At 34.8% G+C, this 20,468-nt stretch overlaps 2 long non-coding RNA genes across 2 annotated transcripts in view; one reads left to right on the top strand and one right to left on the bottom strand.

Moving 5' to 3' along the window:
• Positions 1–20,468, top strand: part of LOC128312777 (uncharacterized) — an 83,599-nt gene that overhangs the window by 15,196 nt on the left and 47,935 nt on the right. The window lies entirely within an intron of this gene.
• Positions 1–20,468, bottom strand: part of LOC128312778 (uncharacterized) — a 47,531-nt gene that overhangs the window by 9,303 nt on the left and 17,760 nt on the right. The window contains exon 3 of the long non-coding RNA XR_008292490.1: positions 765–847. This is a non-coding gene — a long non-coding RNA (uncharacterized LOC128312778). The remainder of the gene's footprint in view (positions 1–764; positions 848–20,468) is intronic.

Genomic DNA, 20,468 nt, shown 5'->3' with positions numbered 1-20,468 from the left:
CTATCTATCTATCTTATTGCCAGCTGTTTTACTGGATATGTCTGCCTGAATATCTTGGAAGGTATCTAAAACTCACCATGTTACAAACTAACCTTATTTATAGCCTTCTCTATGCAAAGGCACTCCCTATTTACTCCCTAAAACATGCACAATGCATCCAACAACAACCTCTGAATCTACTACTTCTGTCAGTTAACAGCAGTATCATCAAACCAGTTTCCCAACTAGTAGATCCAAGGTCTTTTCAGTTCCCTCCCCACCCACCCCCATTTTTAAACTTTTAACTTTCACTTTAAAAAATACCAAAATGATCGTAACTTTCTTTAAATTTATCACCAAATCATTTTGATTTTATATTGAAAATATTTTCTGAATGTCTTCTTATTGCATTCCATTCTGATCGCCGCTTTTCAAATCCTTATTACCTTTTGCACCCCTTATCATATTTCTTTTTATCTATCTATCTATCTATCTATCTATCTATCTATCTATTCTTAAAATCATATTATGAGGCAGTCACTATACCAGGGAGATAGTCAGGGAAGCCTTCTCATGTGGTAACATTTATAGCAGCGATAATGGGAAGATGAGCGGGAGCCTAACTATTTTCACATCTTCTCTCCCCCCAATGATGCTTCCCATCGTCCATTCTCCACAGTGACTTAAGATCCAACACAGGTCCTAAAACACACAAATTGCTAAAATGGTCAAATTTAGAATTCCAGTTACCTATGACATAAAATCCAAATTCCTTCAAGGCATACCTTTGCCTTCTTGGCCAGCATGGATTATTTCCTATTCACTTCTGTACTGCAGAGGACAAAGAATTTGGATTCTCCAAGAAAATCTAAACAAAATACAATATGAAAATCGTTATTTATTACTGTCTTTGCATGTGCCTTAAATGTCCACCTTCTCTTGTCTGCCTAACTCATCCTTCAAGACTCATCTAAAGTATAACCTCAGTGAAGTTTTTCTGAGAGAATTAAATTCTACTCTATGCTCCCACATTCCCTCAGCCTCCAGAAAATACCTCTATTATACCACCTGTCACATTAAAATTCAATCATCTTTTACATGTTTGTTTACTCAGGTCGATTGAACTTATTCAAGTCAGGGACTGAGATATTCATTTCTGCTATTTCTGGCACCCAGCTCAGTGCCCGGCATATTAGGTATTTAATACAAATTTGATGAATGGATAGATGGGTAAGGAGATGAATGACAAAAATTTGCCTCTTTCGAAAAATAATTGCTTTGAGTATACCATTCGTCTTGCTCACATTTCAATGCCAACAGTTTAAAGAGATTTCAATGACATGACTTTTCTGACCCTGGAAATAAATTTCTATATTTTACAACTCAAACACAAAGAGCTAAAAAAAAAATTCTCAAGTTTTGCATTAGATTCTTTTACATTTTTAAGATTTGATACGTGAAAGGAGAGCTTAATGGAAATTCAAAGTGGGTTTGAAAGACATCTGAGTAGTTACTTGTAAATAAGAACATTCTGTTTATCTTCTTCTACTTCACTAAGAAAAGAAAAGAAAAAAAAAAAGACAGCAACACTGGGGAAAAATAGATCCTGCATTTTGAATCACAACAAACAAAACTAATAAACAGCAAACCACAGGGACCTGTCAGCTGAAAGGAAGATTCAGCGTTCATTTTATAAACAATTCACTAGTATGTCAACAGACATTCTGACAGGGAAAGAAAGTGAACAATACTTTTCAAAAAATATCTATTTTGTTGAATAAATCTTGAGCAAAGTATTGTGTGAGCTGTACTGATTGAGAGGTAGGGCCATGCAAATGTGAAGAAGCTGTAATTCTTTTGTTGAGATACATTTTCTTTCAAATTTGAAAATTATTGCAGTATCATTAATATTACCCCCTTTTCTACAATAGAACGTGTGAGTAGATGTTACAAAAGATTATTTTCTTTCTAATAATGAAAAGAGTTAGGTATGGTAATAGAAATATTAAGACACATGCAATTATTTTCATATGAGCAGCACAGTTCTCATGATAACAGAAAGAAGTCATGAAATTAAAAACAGATTAGGATTATTAGCGTGTCGACCAACTGATGTAATTATCCACTCAACTTATCAAAAATTTATTACAAAGATGATCAGATTAAAGTTTTAGTATAATAGGATTCTTGTCATAGTTTGGGTCTCCCAAGAGCAAATTCTTAGATTTTGATTTAGGCACAGATCACTTATTTGTGTGGTGTTCCCAGAATGCTGAGGTAAAGAGAGAATGCAGTGGAGAGGAAAGCAAGGATGAGGGGAAGCGAGTTAAAAGTGGGTTCTTGAACTAGTTATAACTCTAGGCAAGTGAGTTCAGTCTTGCTAGGAATCTTGTGGGAAACCATGTAGAATAAACCTCAGAGCTGTCCCTCCAATGAATGTGAGACTGGGACATCTATCCACTGACACTTATCTCTCACTGACTGAAGTTTGCTCCTAGAGATGTGTATCTGCTGCACTTAAGGACTGTGCCTTTAGAGTAAGATGCCCTGGGAACTTGGGGAGGGAAGCATACGGTATATGCAAGAACTGTCCATTACAGCTACAACTGAAGGTAGAGCTGGCCTAGGAAGTGTGGTATGGGGCCCCAACAGTGTCCAATGTTACGTGTGCATTTGAATTTAATTTATAATTTCTCCAGCAACTACTTTAAATATGAATATGTGTATTTTTGTTATTTAATTGCTTTAAAAGATAGGAAATAACCTGAAGAAAATAACGCAGTATTTAAAAACTTGCAAAATTTAAGCGAAATTTGGAAAAGTCATGATGTGCTAGTCATGATACATACATGGTAGGTACATTCTGTCGTCTTCTTGTGGCTCTTACTAGTGGGCTAGAGATAATTCTGCTGTATGTAATTATGAAGATATCATTCTAATGAAATTCTCTTCTTGTTATTCCTTAAAACTTTTGAGTAGAGTATGTTAATAAAATGAGGAAAAAAAAACTTCTGACATTTAAAAGAGTATCTACCATTTCATTCTTTTGTTATATGTAGGAGCAGATTTGTTACATGTAGGAACTAATTTTTCTTTTCTTTTCTTCTTAAGCCATGTCTTAAATTTTCCATAAACATTATGTCACCAAACTTTTAACTTAAAACAGTTATAAAATTTTTCAACAAATAACTATTTCGTTGTGAATAAATCTTGAGCAAAACATGTGAACAGAATATGCTTACCATGTTCCAGGCACAGTTCTAAGGAAATTGTCTGTATTAACATATTAACTGTATGTTAACTACCTGGAATTTAAATGAAAGCCTGGGGAAAAGAGGTATGTCAACATAACAAGTGTAGCCCAGCATTTCTCAGGGCAAACTGGAACTTGTGGTCACCTTATTGACTGAAGGTCTGTCTCCTCATTTCTTCTAATTTGAATTAGGCATTCCTTTCTCTGCCTGCATCTTATTAATGTGATTTTCTTTTAATGGGGTACTGAAATTAATCCTTTTTGAGTGTCTGTTTCCTCAGAATATGAAGGATAGGAGTTTTATTTTGCTCACCTTTGTACCACTTCTCAAGCTCAGTTTATTATAGGTGCTCAAACAAATATTTATTTAATAGATGGACTCAACATGCATTTCTAACAAGCTAACTATAGTAGGAGAGGACAGATTTATGGGACCTTCGTTTAGTATATAGGACTAGAGTAGTTGCTGGGTACGGGGGGAGGGGACTTATATAACGGGATAGCCAAGTTAGTGAAGGGTAAACTGAGTTAAAGTTTTGGTGGGACCAAGGATTAGAGTTTGGTCTCCGATGGCGGGTTAGCAGATGGGGGTTTTGAGATGCAATTGTAGGCCTATATCAAAACTGGATTAGTGGGAAGGACTTACTGAAGTTACAGTGAAGGACAAAGGTGAGAATAAGAGAAGCACATAGCCCAGTTTTGACAGGGTCTAAGCTAATATCAGGACTATCTTACAAATAATTTAAACATTTGAAAGTAGTGTTTAAATAATATTTGAAAGAAATACTCATTTCCAGGGTGCCTGAGTGACTCAGTTGGTTAAGCATCCGACTTCAGCTCAGGTCATGATCTCACCTCTTGTGAGGTGGAGTGTCACATCAGGCTCTGTTCTGACAGCTTGGAGCCTGGAGCCTACTTCCGATTCTGTGTCTCCCTCTCTCTCTGCCCCTCTCCCACTCACACTCTGTCTCTTTCTCTCAAAAATAAACACATACTTAAAAAAAAAGGAAAGAAAGAAATAATCATTTCCTTCTCTGTGTTCTGATTGCTTTTTTATTTGTGCATATAATGGAGATATGTGCAAAGGCTTATCTCTGTTATATATATTTTCTATTACATCATATTGTATGTGTGTCGATATTTATTTGGTTATATACCTATTTTCCCTATTAAGTCGTATGCTTTTTGAAGGACTCGGGACTATGTCTTCTTTTTCTGATTGTAATTTTTTTAATTGAAATAGAATTCACATATAACATTGATTTCAGTTATACCACACAATGATTCTGTATTTGTATATTTTGAAAAATTATCACCACAATAAATCTAGTTAACATCCATCACCACACTTAGTTACAAACTTTCTTCTTGTGATGAGAACTTTTGAGATCTACTTTCTTAGCAACTTTCAAATATCCAATACAGGTGTTATGAACTGTAGTCATCATGCTGTACATTACATCCCCGTGACATTTATTTTATAACTAGAAGTTTGTACTTTTTGACCACCTTCACCCATTTTTGCCCACCCCTATCACCTCCCGTGGCAACCACCAAAATGGTCTTTGTATCTATGAGTTTTGTTTTTTTACATCCCACATTTAAGTGAGAGAGTAGTATTTGTCTTTGTCTGACTTATTTCACTTAACATAATGCCTTCAAAGTCCATCCATATTTTTGCAAATGACAACATTTACTTGATTTCTATGGCTGAATAATATTCCACTGTGTGTGTGTGTGTGTGTGTGTGTGTGTGTGTGTGTGTGTGTGTGTGTGTATTTTCTTTATCCATTCATCCGTCAATGGGGAGGTATGTCTTATACACATTTACACACTTTTTTCTTTCTCCATTGCTTTTTATGGCATATAGTAGACATTTAACTAATTTTGTTAAATAAATGAAAAGTTTTCCTTATTTAACTCAGCCCACTTTCTGCATTTTTATCCGTTAAACTACTGGTGACCTTCACTAAGTGTGATTATATGTTCAATTAATAGCAATAGAATGTAATTTTACATTTATTTTGGTTAACTGATCAATTTATGTGTTTCCATTACTTTACTGTAAGCTTTGTTAGGGCAAAAATTATGTCTACTATGAATGTTTGTATACTCTATGATGAATGTAGTGATTGGCACATCATCAATTATTTAAAAATACTGAATGAATACTAAGTTGGATTGAACAGATTTATCTTTGAAGAAGATGAATTGGTTTGAGTGAATTGGTTTGAGTTTTCAGTGTCTTTGTTGGAGTCTTCTCTAATACTTTTTACCTAGAATCTTCTCTATTGCTTGGCAATTCAAATGGTTGGAAAGTCAGTTCTTGCCTTTGGTAGTGAAAAATGCCCTACTTTTCTTGATCCTATACGACTCTTGTGACTTTGACTATTTTTTTCCCTAAGTGATGTTTGTGGAAACTTCAAATTCAGATTTAATTAATTCATGCATTTTCAAGCATTTATGAAATGGGTTAGTTATTTGTAGCATTCTCTCATCTTAACTCCTGGGCTTTCCCCCCCTCCCTTCATTACTCACATTCTTACTCTAAGATCTCAAGTCAAGTGACTAGTTCCTTTTCTCCCTTCTGCTCCTATCCTGCTCTAAGAAATACTTCATGTTTTGGAATTATGACACCTTGCTTCTCACTGTAAATGAGAGGGTGGAAGTGGGATGGAAGCTTTAGGCTGTCATTAGAGCTTGAATCTAAGCTTTCATCAACTTACCATTTTACTTTTTTTTTTTTTTTTGAGAGAGAGTGAGAGAGTGCACAGGTGTGCAAGTGCATTAATGGGGGTAGGATAGAGGGGGAGGAAGAGAGAGAGAGAATGAATTCTAAGCAGGTTCCGTGCCCAGCGTGGAGCCCGATGCTGGGCTCGATTACACAACCTCATGACCATGAAATCACGACCTAAGCTGAAATCAAGAGTCACATGCGTAACTGAGCCACCCGGGCACTTCTCCACCACTTTATCTTTTAATACATGCTTATTAAATAAAGAAATGAACCAATGGAGACTAAAGCAAAGATAATTGATGAGTAAGATCTTAGGCAGCATTTATTAAATAGCACTCGGGGGTAACAGTCATGCTTTACTGAAGTTTTATATTTCTAATTTGTTGTTGTTTTTTGTGTTTTGATAGGTAATGCTTTTTTACTTTTTAAGAGGCTAATTTCTCCTCTGAACATTACAAAAATTATTGAATTGATTTAAAAACTACATGTCAGTTTCCCTTCGCATGGTCATTAGATCAAAGAATCTACATAATCATCTATACTTGAATCTAACTCAAGGTAGGAGCAATTGTCCTCCTTCCTTCTTATTTGCCATGATTTCAGTATCATTGTGCATAGTTTCACAACTATATCACATTTTGAATCAGGGAGAAAAATATACCAACTCATGTAGGAAGAAAATTTTAATATTCAAATACTGAATCCAAATTATGACAAAATTTTATTCTGTAGTACACAAAATGCAGCACAATATTCAATTCAATCATTTATTCAACAAGCATTCCTTGAGTGCATACTATGTGTTGGGTACTCTGCCAAGGTTTGGATCATAGAGGAGGATACAAAGTTGACCAACAGTCCTTGAGGAAGTTAGTCTGCTGGAGAAGACAGAAAAAAATGTAACTGGTGTTTAAGGAGCAGGGAGTGGGGATGTTTTTCTTTTGGGGAAATGTTCATCCTGATATGAAGAAATGTTCATCCTGATGCGATGAAAAGTAAAATTGTTTCAAAAGAAGCAAAACACAAAGTAAAATAATACATTGTTTGAGAAATTATGAGAAAGGCTGAGTGGCTCAATAACAAAGGAGTGGGCCCCTGAGGAGAAGATTATTTGACTTGGGGATTTAAAAATGTGATGCTGACAGTGACAGAATGAAGGATGGCCCTGCAGTAAAGAGAGACTGAAGTAGGTTGTTACCTGGTAGTCACAATGTGCATCTGAATGAAAGCTCTGGTAAGGAGAGAGAGGAAGGGGAAATATGAGGTTTGTTCAAGAGAAAAAAAAAAGGCCATCTTGAGCATCATAGTCTTTTTTGACCTAACAATCACAGGCCAGTCTTTTTCCATGTTGGAATAGTACCTTTTTTCTTATAACATATATCTTGCAAGAATATATGGCACTGTTAAAATGTTTTCTGAGAATGGTCCCACCCCAAGGGAAGATGTGTGAGTTTTACTTATATTGGTAATGATAGAAATATTCACCCTGGATAAGATAAATTTTCTTCCTGACTCTTATGCATTAAGTCAATGTCACTAATAGTCAGTGATGTTTTATGTCTTTGTCACAATAACTGGAAAATAAAAGTCTATATGTATTTTAAGAAATCAGGGGCGCCCGGGTGGCTCAGTCAGTTGAATTTCCAACTTCGGCTCAGGCATGATCTTCCAGTGCATGAGTTTGAACCCTGCATCTGGCTCTGTGTGGACAGCTGGGAGCCTGGAGCCAGCCTCAGATTCTGTGTCTCCTTCGCTCTCTGCCCCTCCCCTGCTCATGCTCTCACGCATGTGCGTGCGCTCTCTCTCTCTCTCTCAAAAATAAACCTTAAAAAATTTTTTAAAGCTATCAATATAAATTCTACTCACACTGCAACACAGTTCTAATTGCTGTGGTGGTTTCAACTGGCCAAGGCCAACATATATATATATTTAGTTAGTTAGCTAGGTAGGTAGTTACTTAGAGCCTGTCTGTACTATCTACTAAAAAGCAGTTAATTAGGAGTCAGTATCTGAATTCTTTTCCTGCTTCTGCTAGAAATATTTATAAAAACTTGGGCAATCTATGCAGTCTAAATTATAGACAACCTCTTCAAAATATATAAGCACCTTAGAGATGAAAGAGGTGAGGACATAAAGCTTAGGTTAAGGAACTACACAAAAATTTTAATTAAAAGATCTTGGGATGAAGAATCCTAGGTTATATTTTTGGCATTGTCAATGATTCATTGCCTAGGGTACCCATTTTACCAGAACACTATGAAGGAACTATTGAAATACATGAACTCTAAAATTATATGATTCTAGAAAGTTTCATTCATTCAAATAATAATAGTTGAAACATAATAACTAATATTTATTGAATAATTCTTATGGTCTAAGCATGTGTACATATACATTTTATCACGTGCTCCCTCAACAATTCATGAGGAATCATGATTACTCTGTTTTAGAGAGAAGGGAATGAGTTTCAGGGAGACATAGTAACATGTTCCAAGTCATAAGTGCTGGTGATGGGGATCATATGTCTGATGATCATACACACACACACACACACACACACACACACACACACACACACATATCCTGGACAGTCTTGCAGAACTAAAATGAAGCAGAATATGGCAAAATTGCTTGATGGATTTTAAATGTCTTGATAATTATGTGAATAAATATTTGCCTGTTGTTGGGCAGTGGTCATATTTATTGATTTTTATATCTTGAGGAACAATTAGACTGCCTGGCATTTAGATGCTCAAATAATATTAGTGGAAGTGATTTAAAAGATCTGAATACGAATAAACTGAATTGTTCTGGGGACTCTTGACAGAGTAGATTAGGTAATCATATGGAACAAAACCAGCTTCCCTGGCCCAGGATGATGATAGAGGGGGCAGATCAGAATTGAAGGAAAGAAATTTAAGACGTTAGAAGATTATTTGTATAACACTATGGACTTTTGCTATCAACTATGTGTTGCCATACCAAATATATTTTCATTCTGAGACTTTAAGTTTTGTTCTTTTCAAAAAACATCATCAATCACCGTTTATTTGTTCATTTTTTTTAGTATACTGAATTCAGTTGAGAGCATAATTAGGTCTATTTGAATAACCAAGAGTTAGGTTAAAAAAAAAAAAGCCCCAGGGAGGAGAAGTCATAGATTTTCAGTTATAATTTACCTCCCTAATCCCTGCTGCTACCATTGATCCAGGATTCCTCTTTTAAATGTTATGCTTAAACCTGTTTTTAAAAATGTCACTAAGATGTATCCCCAGGTAATGTAAAGAAACATGACTCCTCTTCCTAATACTCATTCCCTTGGGAAAAAGAATAATTTAGGTATTTATTTTGTGATAGCATCTGTCACAGCTTTCAATCCAGCTTTTTCTTAGAATTCTTATTATCCAAAGAGTTATGTAACTTTTAAACTCTCCTTTGAAACAAAACCGAAAGGTCACATCTGTCTTTACGTGTTGCTCCCTACTGTTAGTGACTTTTATTTTCCAGTTTTTCTTTTTAAGGATTTGCCCTGTTATTAAAAATAGTTTATTTTTCAGACATTTTTCAGGAAGCTGCTAGAATGTTTATCCTACTTTTAATAATGGCTCCCTGCTTTCTGTTTTGGTACTTTAGAAACAGTTCCATTGATACTATCATAAGTTTTTCAAAAACTTATTCCCATATCATTATTGTTCAGATAATTATAAAGCAGGGAAGCTATGCTTGGTGGCTGGTCAGTTTTGTTCAAGTATTTTGTCTTTGTTCTTAGTTTGTCTTGGAAACAAAAATGCATATAATAAAGTTGCCATGAAAAACTGCATGTGATTCATAATGGTTCTGGAGAGGAAAACTAGAACCAGTGGGTAAATATTACATATAGAAAAAGTTAAATTTATTATGGGAATTAACACCATTTAATTACAGCTGTCAGAATTGTAAATGTTAATCAATTGTACATTTTTAGGGATATTTAAGAAGAGATTTAATGAACTCTTTCCTGAGATGTGATAAAAGAAATTATATACATACAATGTAAGTGGAATTGAATGAAATGATTTAGAGTATTTTTCTGGCTGTAGATATGTAAATATATATATGGTTATGTACCTACTTGTATGCATCCACGTATTTCTCTAAGTTATGTGTGTGTAATAGAAAGAATTGACTATAAAACATTGAGTAGAGAGAAAAGTAGAGAGAGAGGTCATGGCATTCTAATTTTTAAAAAAATCCCAATGTTTGAGAGATCGTCAAATCTATAGATACAGATGGAAGCCACCACACCACCACTGACACATGGTAACCATTGCTGAGACCAAACTGATGACTTGTGTGCTAGTAAAGAGTAAGTCAGGCAGGCAATAGATTCACTGTGATATGTCAATTCCTATAATGTGGGAGCTAATGTTATGGCAACGTGAATACTGAGAGGGCAAAGACAGAAAATACGGTTGCATTCAACCGGACAGATCAGGTGATACATTCTGATTGCTTCTAAGACTTGATAAGTGTGAGCTTTAAATTGGGAAGAAAATCATTTGCTTAACTTAGAGACGTTTCTTCCAGCATACTTTTGGGAAAGGATAGAAGTTAGTACATGTCCGTAAGAAAACTTGGAGAGCAAACTCAAATCTCGTATGTCTGCCTTGTGATAATATTGGAAAATTCCTGGAATGAACTGGGTTTGTACTTGAAATCTATTACAAGAGAAATGTGATACTGGACTAGTGATACAGTCTCAATTGCTCCACAAAAAAACAGAAGTTTTGGTGTTTTTGAGAGTATTGTCTCTGTTTGACTGGGGGTCAAAAGCTGGGAGATATTTCAACTTCAGAACATATACATTTCCCCCCTTTTCAAAAAATGTGTAAATGCTAGTATCAAAGACAGAACTCATAAATTAATAGGAAAAAATGAGGAACACTCTTGAAGTACAGGGATGATTCTGGTTTAAGCATTTAGTCTGTAAAGGAGCTAGTCTGCAAAACTGTTCACCTACAATTGTCATTTAGCATGCTGATGTAGTATATCAATTTATTTTTTAAAGTACGGACTATAATAATATCCCCATTTCCTCATCACTTTAAAGCAGTACTCATTTACCTTCTCCATTTCGACCTCCTGCATTTGATGACTGCTTGATGGAATTAATTTGTACTAGAATGAAGAGATAAAGGTAGCTAAATCAGGTAAATGAGGTGAAAATCTCTAATTCCAGCATGAAGACTATATAGACTTAACAAGTGACCAAACAAGTTTGAAAGCAGAAACAACTGAAGAGGTTAAAATTTTTGGATTAGTTGGAGCTGCACTGCTGACTTCTATACTAGATTCACCATGGTAAAACTAACATAGATATGGATGCTCAGACTCCTGCATTTGTAGACAACCTTCTTCCTCTACTCTAAAAGGACTACTATGACATAACTACACATATTAAAAAGTTCTAGACTGGGAAGCACTGGTTGTGGGGAAACAGCTGTTCTTATTTTAAAGCAATATTGGGACAAGATTAGTTTTTCCACGAAGAATGGAAAATGGGGTGGTGATGAGAAGGACTCTGTACATTTTGAGTAGAGTAGCAGGCTGGGCTGCTCCTAATGATGTCCAAGTTTGGGCAGAACACATGTCAAGTAATGCTGAACTGATCATCCTTTGAAAGGTTTAATCTCAGACACTCCAGTGACCCTGAAATTCTATGACCAATCAGAGAAGGGTTTTAGTACTTACACTGTCACTTTCCTAGTCCAGACTTTCATCATGATCAAGTAACCTTGATCTAGTCAACTTCTTTTTGCCAGATGATTCAAAAGAAATATGGAAAATAATGGTGAGTAAGAAAGGTATACAATTTTTTCATGATTAACCACAGTCTGTTTTTTTTAAGGAAAAAACCCACATCAGTCAAGAACTAAAAATTCTAGACCACAAATCTAGTGGTGTTGTGGGTAGGGGAATGAGAAAGGCCATAGCAGATAAGAACAAGTTAAGGCACTGCATTTTCAATCCATCCCTAATGGAGTGTTGGAGAGAGAGAGAGAGAGACAGAGAGAGAGAGAGAGAGAGATAGAGAAATGTGGTGTGGTATATATTACTTTGCTTTTGACTCCTGTATAATTTTCTGTTTTCTGTATCTGTCATCTTTGACTTTACCATTTCCCAAGTGATGTTCTCCTTAGTTGCTTCAGTTCCTATTTACCTCAAACAGTGCAGAGATGAGCAGCCTCATACCTGTACCCTATTGGATCTGCTTATAGTTCCTCTGACTCACATAGTATTGAGTCATTGTGTATATGCCTCCATAATTTCTCCTGAATGCTAGCATAATGCTCTTCAAAATGACTTAATGGTTTGGCCTCTCAGCAGAGAATAAAGGATCCTGCTTTCTCACATGTTTGATAATCCTTGGAATTACCTGAATATAATTATTTTTGCCAAACTTAAGGGTGGCCAGTAATGTCTCACTGTTTCAATTATTCTCTGATTATCTGTGAGGCTGAGTATATCTTTATGTATTTTTAGGTCATTTGGATTTCCTTGTTTTGTAGGCTGTTTCATTGTTGGCTATTTTTGATTTCTATTTCATTTTCTGTTTGTTGTATATTATCAACAGTATCTTTTTCTTCCTGATATGATTACTTGATGGGTTGAGACACCGAAAAAGCCATTTCCCATCTGGCAATGTCTATCAGCTTTGTATGTGGTGCTCTTTTTTTTGAACTGAAATGTTAACTTCAATGTAGTCATAATTTTGTTTATTGTTTTGAGTGTTTGAAAAGATGCATTGGTTACATGTAGCTTGTGTATATCTATTATTAACTTAATCAACAATCATGGTTGTTGATTTAGTTGTTTAAACATTTTCTGTTGCCTGAGTGTCCATTGGCTGATGAATGGATAAAGAAGATTTGGTGTATATATATTCAATAGAATACTATTCAGCCATCAACAAGAATGAAATCTTGCCATTTGCAATGACGTGGAAGGAGCTAGAGTGTACTATGCTAAGTGAAGTAAGTCAGGGAAAGACAAATACCATGTTGTTTCACTAATATGTGGAATTTAAGAAACAAAACATAAACATATGGAAAGGGTGGAAGAGAGAGAGGGAGGGAAACAACCATAAGAGACGCTTCACAAGAGAGAACAAATTGAGTGTTGATGGAGGGAAGAGGGTGGGGGATGGGCTAGAAGTGGGCAGTGGGATGGGGGTGGGGGGATGGGTATTAAGGAGGGCACTTGTTATGATGAGCATTGGGTGTTACGTGTAAGTTATGAATTGCTAAATTCTCCTGAGACCAATATTATACTGTATGTTAACCAACTAGAATTTGAATAAAAATTTGGAAAAACAAAAAAAAATAAAAATAAAAAAATAAACATTTTCTGTTTTTGCCTATTTTGCATTAAGCTTTATCTGTTTCTGAAAGTGATGTGATCAGTTCTCTAATTGTAATTGTGTAATTCAAAGTCTCCTTGTAGTTTGCTTGTTTTTATGCTCTACGGCAACATTTTTTTCCTTCTTCTTTTTTTTTTTTTTTTGGCAGTGGGTGAGGGAGGATTTCAGGTACACAAACAGCACAGCAACATCAACAATTTATGCAACTCAATTCTTTTTTAAAATTTTTATGTATTTTTTCCTTTTCATTCCCCATTTCCACTCCTACATTCATCCCTACCTCCACCATGGACATCCACTCTGGTGTATTAAATATGTATTTATGGATATGCATACATCCTTAAAAGATCTATATTTTTGCTTATTGATGCATTTCTATTAATCTAAATAAATAATTATATTGCTATGGTAGAGATTACATACTATTTATTTTGAATTTTTTCTCAAAAACATTTTTAAATTGGGTCTAATATGTCTGAGACCCACTTTGTCTTGTTTTTGCATTTAAATGAAGTTTAGCTGGACATTAACATTTTAGGTTCAAATATTCTTCCTTCAGCACTTTGAGAATATTGCTCCATTTAATCTTGTATCCAGAGTCAATTTATGTTCCTTTATAATTTACTTATTTGGTTTCTTTTGCTGTCTCTTTGATTGTGGTCTTATAAAAAAAAAAAAAACACATCTCTCTATTTTTTTCTTTTCTATCCTATTTTTTTTTTTGTGAGGAAAACTTTCATTTTGTAGACTTACATCATCTTTTTCTTTTTTTAATTCTAGGACAGTCTTAATCATGATTTCATCACCTCTTTTATTTTTTTTCTTTCCATATGAGCTTCCAGATGTGGGATAACACTTCTACATCTATGTTTTTTATATCTTAACTTTAATATTTTCCTTTTCCTTGAGAATTTTCCTGCTGGTGCTTCTTAGATATCTCCTTATTTTTCCCCATGTATGTATTCTCTAGAAATGTCAACATAATAAACACATATATATGTATGGGTGGGGGGGAGAAAAATTTCCAGCCAGCCTCGTTTGTGTCCTTCCTGGTGAGTTTTAAGAAATAATGAAAATCTACACTCAAAAAGGAAAAAAAAAAAGCCTCTTGGACAACCAATAGAAATATGGGCAAGATACTAAAAATTCAATTAACAGAAGAAAAGAAGCAGAGGAGACAATGAAAGAAAAGATGTTCAACCACATTGCCAATAAGAGAATGCTAGTTGCATATGATTTCACTGATTTGTGGAATTTGAGAAACTCAACAGGTGACCATATGGGAAGGGAAGGAAAAATAAGAGAAAAACAGAGAGGGAGGTAAACCATAGGAGACTCTTACATACAGAGAACAAAGAGAGCTTCTGGAGGGGAGGTGGGTGGAATGATGGGCATTAGGAAGGACACATTTTGGGATGAGCACTAGGTGTCATATGTAAGAGATGAATCAAGTTCTACTCCTGAAGCCAAGACTACACTGTATGTGAACTAACTTGAATTAAACAAACAAACAAACAAACAAACAAAAACACCATAGAGAGATTACTATGTACTCACCAAATTAGTAACATTAAAAAATCTGTGATAGAATCAAATGCTGGTGAAAATGTGGAGCAAGAGAAATTCTTGCATGTTGCTGGTGACGATAGAAACTGGGAAGTCCATGTTGGTAAGCAGTTTGCCAACACATAATATGTAAAACATACTGTAAAACCAGCAATTCAACTCTTAGGAATATCTTGAGGAAATGCATACACATATGTTGGAGGATACATGTGTAAAATTTTTCATAGCAACATTTTTTTGAAATAACCTATAACTTCCATATCCAAAATATTCATCTACAGTATACAAAATAAATGTATTTGTATAATTGTACAATGGACTATTATACAGCAGTGAAACTGGATGAATTACACTTTATACAGCAACAGAACTCCTACGATCACAATGTTGAGCAAAAGAAGCTTTACACAAAGGAATTCATATTATATGATTCCATTTATATAAAGTTCAAAGCAAAGTGAAAAATATTTATATTGTTCAGGGAATGAATAGATAGTGAGCAAGAACAAATATAAGAAATTAAGCATTAAAAACATGTTTTATGAAGATACTGGGGGAGAAGGCAAGAAAGTATAGAAAATTCTGTAAGCTGAAAAAGAACAGAACATTCTGATAAGTGAGTTCAGTAGCCTCTTGGATACCTGTTGGCCCAGAGCTTCATTTCAAATAGATCTTTACTCTGCAAAAAATGGAATACAAAATCTAGGGCTCAAGCACAATAGTAAGTCATTAGATTGGAGACATCTGCAGGAACTCAACGTAGTGAAATAGATAATAAAACAAACATGCATATGTAATTTAATAGATAAAAAGAAAATTCCACCCTGCCAATGAAATATGATGTTTATGGCCTTTGTTTGTAAGTTGAAGGGAAAAAATATTTTTACCTAAACATATATAAATGTAAACTGTCCCTAATGTGGCTAGAGGTATTTGTAAATCTTTTAAAGCTAAGAGGGGAATACATAAATATTAATTTATTGCTATTCTCTAATAAAAATTAAATATTTAATAAAAAAATGAATGCACTAAATCTGAAAATATTGATATATAAGTTTTCAATTTCAAAAGCAAATAAATAATTGGGACAGATTACTATTGGGGAATAGAAGTTAAAATGTCTGGAAGGAGAATCAAAAATATATAATTTTTTTCTTTTTGTATCATTTTATGACCAAATGCATATATTAACTATATATTCACTTAAAACAATAATGGTAGTTACCTGGGTGATGAGATTATGAGCCATTTTATAGTGTCTTTAGATAGAGCTCTATTTTTTAATGGAAAAATTGTTATTAAAAAATAATTTCCCCTGGGTAGTTCAACTGGATTGAATAAAAAGACTTAACTTTACATTTTATATCCTTTGGGTTTTATTTGTTTGTTCTAGTTTATTACTTTCTGCAGGTATTTCTTTTAATAGAAAATAAATAAGAGGCACTGGTGCTGAAAGAGAGAAACCTGTCCTATTGTTAATAACTTCCCTTACAATCGAGAGAAGTAAAATACCTGAACTTTCAAATACAGAGGAAGATTTTGTTCCCCCAAAGCCACTGATAGAAAGCAAAGAAAAACTACTACAGAATGAATTTGGCCAATCAGAGGAAATAGCTGATAAAATGATTATTGGTGGCCTACTTGAAACTATTTTCCAGATAAGTATTGGTAGATTGATTATTACAGGAATTTAACATTAAGAAAAATTGTTTTTTGTGTGTGAAATGTGTTTGGAAATTAAAAGATAAATAATTCTGCTCTTAGGGAAAAAAATCTCCTTGAGCATGTGATCAAAGCTGGCTCATCTCAAGGTAAACAAAGGGGCACAGAGACTGGGAAGGCTGAGATCTAAAGCACAGGATGGTAGCACCTGGAGAATGTCTATAAAGTTGCCCATCAAAACTCCGGAGAGATTGTCCTTTCCCTTTGTAAGCCTTGGTTATACATCCATTCTTTCTTTCTTTCTTTCTTTCTTTCTTTCTTTCTTTCTTTCTTTCTTTCTTTCTTTCCTTCTTTCTTTAATTTTCTTAATGTTTATTTGTTTGAGAGAGAGAGAGAGAGAGAGAGAGAGAGAGAGAGAGAGAGAGAGAGAGAACGAGCAGGGGAGGGGCAGAGAGAGAGGGAGATGCAGAATCTGAAGCAGTCTCCAGGCTGGAGCTGCCAGCACCGAGCCCAACGTGGGGCTTGAACTCACAAACCGTGAGATCATGATCTGAGCCAAAGTCGGATGCTTAATCAACTGAGCAACCCAGGCACTCCTATTTATTTCAATAAAATGCCCCATTTTTTTCAATTAAGAGTCTTTCTTCTTTCTTTCTTTCCTTCCTTCCTTCCTTCCTTCCTTCCTTCCTTCCTTCCTTCCTTCCTTCCTTCCTTCCTTCCTTCCTTCCTTCCTTCCTTCCTTCTGCTTATTTTACAGAGAGTTGATCTTCCTCTGTCTCTTTTAGTCAAAGGACCTTTAACCAGGGGGTGCCTTGGGTGCTCAGTCAAACTTCGACTCTTGATTTTGGCTCAAGTCATGATTTCACTGTTGGTGAGATGGAACCACACATCAGTCTCTGTGCCAACAGCACCAAGCCTGCTTGGGATTCTTTCCTCTCTCTGCCCCCTCCCCACACTGATGCACATACATGGTTGTGTGCTCTCTCTGTCTCTCTCAAAATTAATAAAGTTAAAAAAAATAAAGGACCCTTAATCATTTCTCAAAGCAGCAGCATGCCCTTTTTAATGAGAGCTTCATTGAAATATAATTTGTATGCTATACAATTCACCCATTTTAAGTACACAATTCAATGCTTTTTAGTCACAGGGCTGTACAACTGTCACCACAATATAATCTTAAAATATTTTGTCTCCCCCCAAAGTAACTTCATTACCAGTCAATTTGTTATGCTGCCCATACCTTTGTTATGCTGTTATGGATGTCCTAAGCAATCACTTATCTTTTGTCTGTATAGATTTGCATACTCTGAACATTTCATATAAATGAAATCTAGTTTTTAGTCTTTTGTGATAAACCTCTTTCACTTAATCCTAATCCGTGTTGTCGCATGTTTCAGTCTTCCCTTCTTTCTCATTGTATACTATTCCATCACATGGTTATAACATACCTTTTATTTATCTATTCATCAGGTGATGGATGTTGGGGTTATTTTCAAACTTAGGCTATTATGAATAATGCTATGTACAGGTTTTCATTTCTCTTGGATGTATACCTGGGAGTGGAATAACTGGGTTATATGGTAACTATGTTTAACTTTTTAAGGAACCACCAAACTGTTTTCCACAGTGGCTGCACCGTTTTGCATTCCCACCCAGCAATGGGTAAGGGTTCCAATTTCTCCTGTTCTTGATAAATACTTGTTATTGTCTGTCTTTTTTATTATAGCCATAATATTGAGTATAAAGTAATATCTTGTGGTTTTGATTTGTACTTCTATGATGATTAATGACATTTAACATTTTTTTCATTGCTGTATTTGCCATTTGTATGACTTCTTTGGACAAACATTTATTGAAATCCTGTACCTATTTAAAAAATAATTTTGTTGATGTTTATTTCAGAGAGAAGGAGACAGAGTGTGAGTGGTGGGGGGTGGGGGAGGCTGTGAGAGAGGGAAACACAGAACCGAAAGCAGGCTCCAGGCTCTGAGCTGTCAGCACAGAGCCTGACATGGAGCTCAAACCATGAACTGCGAGATCCTGACCCGAGCCAAAGTCGGACACTTAACCAACTGAGCCGCCCAGCCGTCCCCTTTACCCATTTTAATTAGATTATTTGTCTTTTTATTATTGAGTTGTATAAGCTCTATATTCTGTATGTAAATCTCTTACCAATCTCTTATCAATTTCTTATCTCATCTCATCAATCTCTTATCAAATCTCTTATCAAATCTCTTATCTCAATCTCTTGCAACCATATGGTATGCAAATATTTTTTCCCATTTTGTGGATTATCTTTGTATTTCTTGATGGTATCATTTACAGCATAAAAGTTTGGATTTTAATTTCGATGTAGTTTTATTTATCTTTTTTCTTTTATCATTTGTGCTTTGTTGTACCTAAGAAACCTTGTCTAACCCAAGATCATAAAGATTTACTCTAATGTTTTTTTCTGAGGGTTTTAGATTTTGCTTTATTTTGCCTTGAGGTCTATAATCCAATTTGAATAATTTTGTTTATGGTGTGAGGGGAGGTCCCACCACACTGTTTTGCATGTGGCTATCTTGTTCCAGTACCATGTGTTGGAAGACTGTTCTTTTACCATTGAATTGTCTTGGTACACTTTTCAAACATTGATGATAGGGGCAACCAGGGGGCTCAGTCAGTTAAGCATCCAGCTTCAGCTAACGTCATGATCTCATGATTTGTGGGTTCGAGCCCCATGTCAGGCTCTGTACTAACAGCTTGGAGCCTGGAGCCTGCATCAGATTCTGTCTCCCTCTCTCTCTACCCCTCCCCTGCTAGTGCTCTGTCTCTCAAAAATAAACATTTAAAAAATGAAAAAATAACAACAAAAATTGATGATAAAGTCAAGGGTTTATTTCTGGACTCCATTCTATTCCATTGATATATACATTTATCTTTATGCCCATACCACACTAATATATTGATTAATGTAGTTTGCAGCAAATTCTGAAATTGGAAAGTCTAAGTCATCCTAATATATTCTTATTTTTCTATATATTCTATATCTATGCTTGTTCCCTTTTATTTCCATATAGTTTCACAAAAATATCAGCTGGGATTTTAACTGGGATAGCTCTGAATCTGTCGATTAATTGGGGCTTCTTAACAATAAGTGTTCTGATCTGTAAACATGGATTGGTTTTCTATTTATTTAAGTATTCTCTTTTTTCAGCAATGTTTTGTAGCTTTTATTATATAAACTTTGTACTTATTTTGTTAAATTTATACCTAAGTATTTTATTCTTTTTGGTACTATTTTAAATGAATTGGTTACTTAATTTCATTTTAAGAATGCTCTTTGTTAATGTAGAGAAATACAATTAAATTCTGTATATTGACTGTATATCCTGAATCTGGATGAGTATATCTCAAATAAAGTTTGAAAATAGAGGCAGCTTTCTTGCAGTACAATATGGATGCACTTTATTTTTTCTTCTTTAATCTCTCTTGTTAGAACCTACAGTACAGTGCTAAATAAAAGTGACAACAGACATCTTTGTCTTGTTCCTGATCTTAGGGGAAAAGTATTTAGTCTTTCACCACCAAGAATGATGTTAGCTGTGAGTTTCACATAGATGCCTTTTATCAGTTGAAGTTCTTTTCTAAGTTTATCGAGTGTTTTTATCATAAAAGGGAGTTCGATTTTTGTTACTTTTTCTGCTTCCATTGAGATAATTAGGTTTGTTTTTTTCCTTTCTCCTTTTAATATGAATGATTTTATATTGAAACACCCTTACATTCCTGGCAGGTCCTATTTGATCTTATAATTCTTATATATTCCTGAAGATGCTTATATTTTGTTGAGGACGTTTCCATCTGTATTCTTAAGAGATATTGTTCTATAG

The sequence above is a fragment of the Acinonyx jubatus genome, chromosome F2 (genome assembly GCF_027475565.1).
Source record: "Acinonyx jubatus isolate Ajub_Pintada_27869175 chromosome F2, VMU_Ajub_asm_v1.0, whole genome shotgun sequence".
NCBI lineage: Eukaryota > Metazoa > Chordata > Mammalia > Carnivora > Felidae > Acinonyx > Acinonyx jubatus.
Note: the sequence above shows the minus strand (reverse complement) of the source record. Positions and strands in the feature narration are given on the sequence as shown.